Genomic DNA, 7,105 nt, shown 5'->3' on the forward strand with positions numbered 1-7,105 from the left:
GGCCACAGGCGGGCGGGGGAACCGGCCCTTCCCCACGCGTGAGGGCGCAGGGCTTTCTTTTCTTTAAAAATATGTTTTTAGAGCTCAGTTGGTTGGAGCATCACCCCGATGCACCAGGTGCGGGTTCGATCCCCGGTCGGGGCACATACCAGGATCAACCAACGAATGCATAAACACGTGGAACAACAAATCGATGTTTCTCTCTCTCAAAAATAAAATAAAAAATCAATAAAAATAAAACAAAGAGCTAAGGAAAACCATTTCATTCTGACTAACACCTATGCGTCTCGGTTTCCTCATATGTGAAGTGGACAAAATATAGGGTGTGCCCCCCGGCGGATGTATAGACACACTTTGAATAATTATAAAGGCGGTGCTAACTAAAACACATTACATTTTAAGAAGTGAGCTCCCAGCGGTCACGTGTGTGAGCATTTACGTGGGGACACCGTGGGTTCAGCTGTGCCGGCCTGAGAGACTCAGCTCACGCAGGGCCTGGCGCGCGGCGAGTGGTCGGGAACGGCAGCCTTTGCGGTTACTCTCATTGCCTCCGAGTGTGCCTCCCGGACGTTAAAGCTCTGCGCTTTGGTGCTGCGAGTCCTCCCGGAAGGCCCTTCACCGACGGCAGAGACCACCGTCCAGTCACCCGTCTCTGGGCCCCGTTTCCACGTTTGCACAATAGATGGTGCCGCTGGATCGGAGCTCGGGCTGCTTGCCTCGGCCAGTCGGAGTGCAGGCATGTTTGGTGTCTGGCCTGCTTTTTTTCTCTCTCTTATAATTAAAATCTATTTCTCATGGATGAAAATGAGATGATTTTGTCTAAAAATTTGAAGTTTCTAGCCCCAGCTGGTGTGGCTCAGTGGATAGAGAGTCAACCTATGAACCAGGAGGTCCCGGGTTTGAGTCCGGTCAAGGGCACGTGCCCGGGTTGCGGGCTCGATCCCCAGTGGGGGGTGAGCAGGAGGCAGCCGATCAACGATTCTCTCTCATCAATGATGTCTCTGTCTCTCTCCCCCTCTCCCTTCCTCTCTGAAATCAATAAAAATATATTAAAAATAATAATAAAAATAAAAATCTGGAGTTCTAGCATCTCTTGAAGAATAAAAGATTTAGCAGTACTGGGCCCGTTTCACTCCTGCCAATCATGTGGGGGAGCTGAGCAGCACCTACCCACATCCCTGGGGCATGTGCTCTCAATTCTCCACAGTCCCCACCACGCCCTCTTGCCTGCTTCACTCACGTGTCTCATTTCTGGCTCCTGTGGACATTGGACGGTACAGCGTTTATGATGTATGGGCTCCCTGGCTCCTTCCCCCTCTCCTCGTCTGGGAATCCTGGAAACCATGAGTGACTCCTGAAAGAGGAAACGTCCTGGATGAATCACAGAGAGCACCTCACTCCCGGTGATTTGTGCAGCCCTGGCTGGAAACAGAAGCTCCCCTGGACTTGGAGGGAGAGGCTCTTTGGGAGAAATCCACGGCCAACGTGCTCCGTAGTTCGCAAACCCCATGAAGACAGTGGGCAGGCCCAGGGCTGAAGAGGCCAAGAGCGGGAGGCCTCACGGGACGGTGCCTGGGGGCGCCCCAGGGCACAGCCGCGCCCGGCAGTGGCACCAATCTACCCTGTGGGGCCGCCTGACTTATGCACCAGGCACCTGACGCAGACCCCCAGGAAGGAGGGGGGCTAGAGGGGTGAGTGGGGGTGCCATGCAGACACAAAAACTAGAAAAACAAATCGCACTGTGGTCCAGCGCAGACACAGAGGTGAACCTTCCCAGTCAATCTCCCCAGGACATCTCGGGGTGCCCCCCAAATTCTCTCCCCAGGTGTTGCTCAGTGCCCGCCCACCCGCAGCCGGCGACGAGCCCACGATGTGGACAGAGCTGGCACTTAACCACGAACCCAACCTCGGACACGTCCCCGTGTCCCCGAGCCTCAGTGTCCTCATCAGAAAAGTGGGGCGGTGAGCACGCCGCCCCCGGGGTGGCTGCGCTTTGGTCCCCGGGACTCTATGGCCACGCCTCCGGCCACAGTGACAGACCTGCAGCCCAGGGCGGCAGTGGGTTGGCTGGTGGACGGGCCTGTGGCTGGCGCAGATGGGAGCCCAGGAATCCGATCCAGGGGGAAGCTATTAAAGACAGCCCCGCGGCGCAAGCACAGGGTGCTCTCCAGCCCCGGGAGCAGACACTAACACCGCGCTGGCCTCCTGGGGGGAGGGGGGGCGGGAGGCGGCGCTGGAAGGGTTGGGTTGTCACTTCTGGGGATAACCCGGGCGCACAGCCCGCTCCCCACACGTGAGCTGAGCTGCGGGCCGCGGAGCAGTTGGGCCGTGGTCTGGGGCCCTGAGAAATGCGCATTACCTCGTTCTTTCTGGCTTCTCGCCTGGAAAGTTCCTAATGACCCGATCTCCTAGGAAGAGCTGTTTTTGAAGGAATAATGTGTGTGAGCGATTGAAGTCAGAAAGTGCCTTACACGGCGCTCCAGGACTGAGCAGGGGCCCAAGGTCAGGCGGCGCTGCCGTCCCAGGAGCGTTCGCTGTGGCAGAGTGCTCGCACAGTGTGTACCTGGCGCGTAGTGAGTGCTTAGCGGGTGCTGAAGTGGGTGCAGGCCCGGCCGGGACACGTGCAGACACGGGGCACCTTCACTCGGTGTCTGGGAGAGACACTCCGTGCTAAAGGGCAAATGGTCACCTTATAATGTCACGTCCAAAGAGCAAAGTGCAAGTGGCCCAGAGGGGCCTGGACGGTGTGGCTCAGTGGGTAGAGCGTCGGCCTGCGAACTGAAGGGTCCTGGGTTTGATTCCCGGTCAGGGCACCTGCCTGGGTTGGGGGCTTGATCTCCAGGGTGGGGTGTGCAGGGGGCAGCCGATCCATGATTCTCTCTCATCACTGATGTTTCTATCTCTCTCCCTTCCTCTCTGAAATCAATAAAAACATATTTAGAAAGAAAAAAAATGGTCCCGAGGCAGCGATGAAACAGCAGGAGAATGAGGACCGAGAAGGGCAAGGTGGGCGACTTCACATCTCCTTCCTGTGGCGCTCATGACACACGCACGGAGGAGGTGCAGGCCACGGAGGCCCCGGTGCGTGTCCCTGTCCCACCACAGGCTGCCTGGTCTCTTTCTAGTGGAAACCACCCACTAAACACCCACTAAGCACCCACTCTGCCACGCCCATGGGGGGCCCCAGTCCCTGCTGCCAGGTCTTAAAGGGAGGACTCAGTGTCACAGCCTCTGAAATGGGAAAATGGCGAGGCGTGTGCCCAGGGCACGGGCGGGGAGGGCATGCGGGGTTGGAGCTCCCTATGACATGAGGACGAGGTCCCCCAGGGTCCCCCACCGAGGGGCCAGGGACGAGGCCGTGGGGCAGCCTTGACGGCAGTGCCGTGCCCAAGGCCGTCCCTGTTCGCCCTCTGCGGGGCTCTGAGGAGGACGCCCCTTCAGAACTAGGACAAGCTGGCCCGGGCCCAGAACCCCCCGACAAAGAAAGCGCTGGAACTGGACACCGGCGCGGAGCTCTCGGCAGCTCCGGCACCGCCATGGCCATCTCCTCCCAGTCTGCACTCCGCGTGGCACGTGGCGGGCCAGCCTCGGCTCCGTGGACGGCAGTGAGAAGAGGCTCTTTCTCGCTTCCTCTTCCTTCCCTGTGAATTTCAGAATGTGCCCGGAGATTGGGGCGCTCTGAGACTTTAGGCTGAGCCACACCCGTCCCGGGGTTCTCTGTGAGAAACATCTGAGAACCCTCCGTAACGGGGAGGTGGGGTCCAGACACTCAGGCCAAAAGGTGTGCTGCGTTATAAGAGGTTCGTGCACATGATCGGCCGATAGGTCTCGCTCGGCTGCTTCGTTTCTAAACAAATGCATTTGTTTAACCTGGGCAGCAGCTTGCAGAAACATGAAGGAAGCCATCAGGCAGATGCAGGGGGACACGCCCTGGGAGCTGGCCCGCCGCCTTAGGCCTGGCCTCCGTGCTGTGCAGATGACCGCCCCTCCGCGGCCTGGGATCGGGGTGCTCTCTGGGGTTCCTGCTAAGCCCCAGCTTCCCTGGGGACTGGGATTCCTGTGCTCCACAGAGCTGCCGGCCCCGGAGTCTTTCCTCGGGCTACGTGGTGCCACTTTAAGTTCTAGGGCTGCGGAACCACAATGACAAAAGGGAGCGAGCGCTGGCAGGTGGCAGGGAAATGCCATCGGAAGCCAGAGCACAGCCAAAGCCTCGGTGAGGTGAGCGGTGAGCGGTGAGCGGAGGGACTCAGCCGCTGGGAGGCGAGCCTTCTGCAGAGGCAGCCAAGGGGGGGCGGGCCAGCTGAGGGTGGGTTCCTTCCTGCGGAGGGAACGGGAACGTGGGCTCAGAGTCTGAGGCGGGTCGGGAGCGGCCAGAGGTGGGATGCTGGGCAGTCGCTGTTGCAGCTGCGAATGCCAAGGGGCAGCCCATGTGAACTCGCAAGGAAAAGGCAACAGGAATGGGAGCAACCACCCGGGAGGGCTCTCCTGGGGCCACCGCCCCTGCACCCCAGCCTGTGCCCTCCGTGCGGTGCAGGGAGGCGCGCTTCCTTCAGGAAGGATCCCGGAAACTCAACAGACAGACAGGCACGAAGGCGTTTGCTGGGCTGGTAGGTACGTAGACAAAGTCCACTAGCGTTGGTAGAAATTGCCAAGTTAAGTCTCCAGATCATATATTCCAGCTGAAACTGTGACTTAAAACCTCTGCCCTTCCAGGAATGTTGTGTGCTCAGTGTGTGTACTTTTTAAAGTATTTTTATTGATTTCAGAGAGGAAGGGGGAGAGAGAGAGAGAGAGAGAGAGAAAAACATCAATGATGAGTGAGAATCATTGACCAGCTGCCTCCTGCATGTCCCCCACCGGGGATGGAGCCCGTAACCTGGGCGTGTGCCTGGACCGGGAATCAAACTGTGACCTCCTGGTTTGTAGATTGACGCTCAACCCCTGAGCCACGCGGGCCGGGCGGTGTTATGTTTTGTGAAGAATAGTTTGGTTACTATCCTTCAAACATCTGAGGACACCTGGGAAGGGCAGTAAAGGCAGAGTGTTCCCATCCCCTGGGTCCCTGAGCTCGTCCGTAACAGGTTAGAACAGGGAAAAGCTGGTTCCCAGCACAAGAATGAACTTTCAGGAAATGCCTTACTGAGTCGCACGGAAAGGAGAGCATCCTTGGCTCTGATATGGGAACGCCACGGTGTCTTTAGAAAAATCCTTCTGCTGCTGAAAACCCTCGAGTCAGATCCTCACGAGAAAATACTGTTTGCCGCATTGGGAACAAGGATCACTTTAACTCTCTTAAGAGTCTGTTTCCTTTATTCATATACGTCATCCTGTTTCTGTTTTTGCTTTGACTGCCGGGAAGCTCAAAGTGAAATGATCTGTTTAACACCAGTTATTATATCAGCCAGAATTTACAGTATGATCCCTTTCTACTTTAATATTCTTTAACAATCCTCAGTAACAATTGTAATAGTCCTATTATGTCTGAGCCTGCTGTGTCTGTTATGTATAAGATGTATTATAGATGGTATCGATTACATCAGGTCTCTTGTTGCTTACAATGGACAGATACCCAAACCAAATTAGCTTAAGGAAGGGAAGGTGAGGGGACATAGTGCCTCATTTATCTGGAAAGTTGAAACTTTCAGGGCAGATTTGATCATAAAACCCGAGTGGGAATGAGTCAAGTAGACACAGAGCCAGCCTGGAGGACTCCCAGTGATCAAAGTCGAACACTTTGAACAACAGAATAAATAGCATAGGACTGAACTATACCCCAAAGTATAAAACAAACATGCACGAGTCCATTCTTATATCAGTGACTAAATAAACACATACACAGGGACCAGAAGCAAATCCTCCTTATGAAAGAGATGCACATTATGTATGTGGACACTGCCTTTGCAGGAGGTAGAGTTTCCTTAGCCTCCCGCCACCCCCCACCCCCGGGAGGTGGGCTAGGGTTAGTGATTTGCTTCGGAAGAGCGAGGCTTGAAAAGGGGAAGAGGGACCCGGACAGTAGCCCCCGGCCTGCCCACCGCCCGCGTCCCCGCTGCTGAGTCACGCCGAGTGCCGGGAGGAGAAGGGCCCTTCGCTTCCGTGGCACCTGGCACTGTGCTCTTCCCCAACTCGCAGCCTCCGTGCAGCCAGGAGAGAAGCATGGGCCGAGCCCGAGCTGGGGAATGTTCCACAGCGTCCCTGCCAGCCCAGCAAGGTCACGGAGAGAAGGAAAGACTGAGCGACTGTCACAGACCGAGGGGGAGGAGCCGTGTGACGGAACGCCGTGCGGGGCCGGGACTGGGAAGAGGACGTTCTCGGAAACACTGGGAAATCCTGCGAACGGCCGAGTGTAGTGGAGCAGCAATGTGCCAAGTTCGGTTCTTTCTTCTTTTTTTTTTTTAAATGTATTTTTACTGATGTCAGAGAGGAAGGGAGAGGGAGAGAGAGAGAAACATCAATGATGAGAGAGAATCATGGACCGGCTGCCTCCTGCACGCCCCCCACTGGGGATCGAGCCTGCAACCCGGCACGTGCCCTGACCGGGAATCAACCGTGACCTCCTGGTTCCTAGGCCGGGCAAGGTGGGGTTCTCACTTGTGACAAATGGACCCCCTGCAGGTGTGATGTCAGATGCTAATCACGGGGAACCGGGGAGGGACACACGGAGCTCTCTGTGCCGCCGCCCTTGTCCACGCGGGCAGCTGGAATGCCGTCGGCCGGGTGCGTGCAGACAACAGACTCTTCCTTCTCACTGTCCGGGGAGCTACAAGTCCCAGACCAGGGGCCCGGCTTGCTCAGTTCCGGGGAGGGTTCTCATCCTGGTTTGCAGCGGCTGCTTTCTCGTTGTGCCCTCACAAGGCAGACAGAACAAGAGGAATCCGTGTCTCCTTATTTTATTTTATTCTAAATCCTCGCCCGAGGATATTTTTCCATTGATTTTTAAAGAGAGTGGAAGAGAGCCCTAGCTGGTTTGGCTCAATGGATAGAGCGTCAGCCTGTGGACTGAAGGGTCCCAGGTTCGATTCCGGCCAAGGGCACATGACTGGGTTGCAGGCTCGATCCCCAGTAGCGGGTGTGCAGGAGGCAGCCAATCAATGATTCTCTTTCA

The 7,105-nt window shown here is 56.5% G+C and overlaps 1 long non-coding RNA gene across 1 annotated transcript in view; it reads right to left on the reverse strand.

The window, feature by feature from the left end:
• LOC106725202 overlaps window positions 1–1,538 on the reverse strand; it is an 18,582-nt gene extending 17,044 nt beyond the window's left edge. Inside the window, exon 1 of the long non-coding RNA XR_001361069.1 lies at window positions 1,506–1,538. This is a non-coding gene — a long non-coding RNA (uncharacterized LOC106725202). The remainder of the gene's footprint in view (window positions 1–1,505) is intronic.
• Between the last annotated feature and the right edge of the window lie 5,567 nt (window positions 1,539–7,105).

Source organism: Myotis brandtii, unplaced genomic scaffold (genome assembly GCF_000412655.1).
Source record: "Myotis brandtii unplaced genomic scaffold, ASM41265v1 scaffold1013, whole genome shotgun sequence".
Lineage (NCBI taxonomy): Eukaryota > Metazoa > Chordata > Mammalia > Chiroptera > Vespertilionidae > Myotis > Myotis brandtii.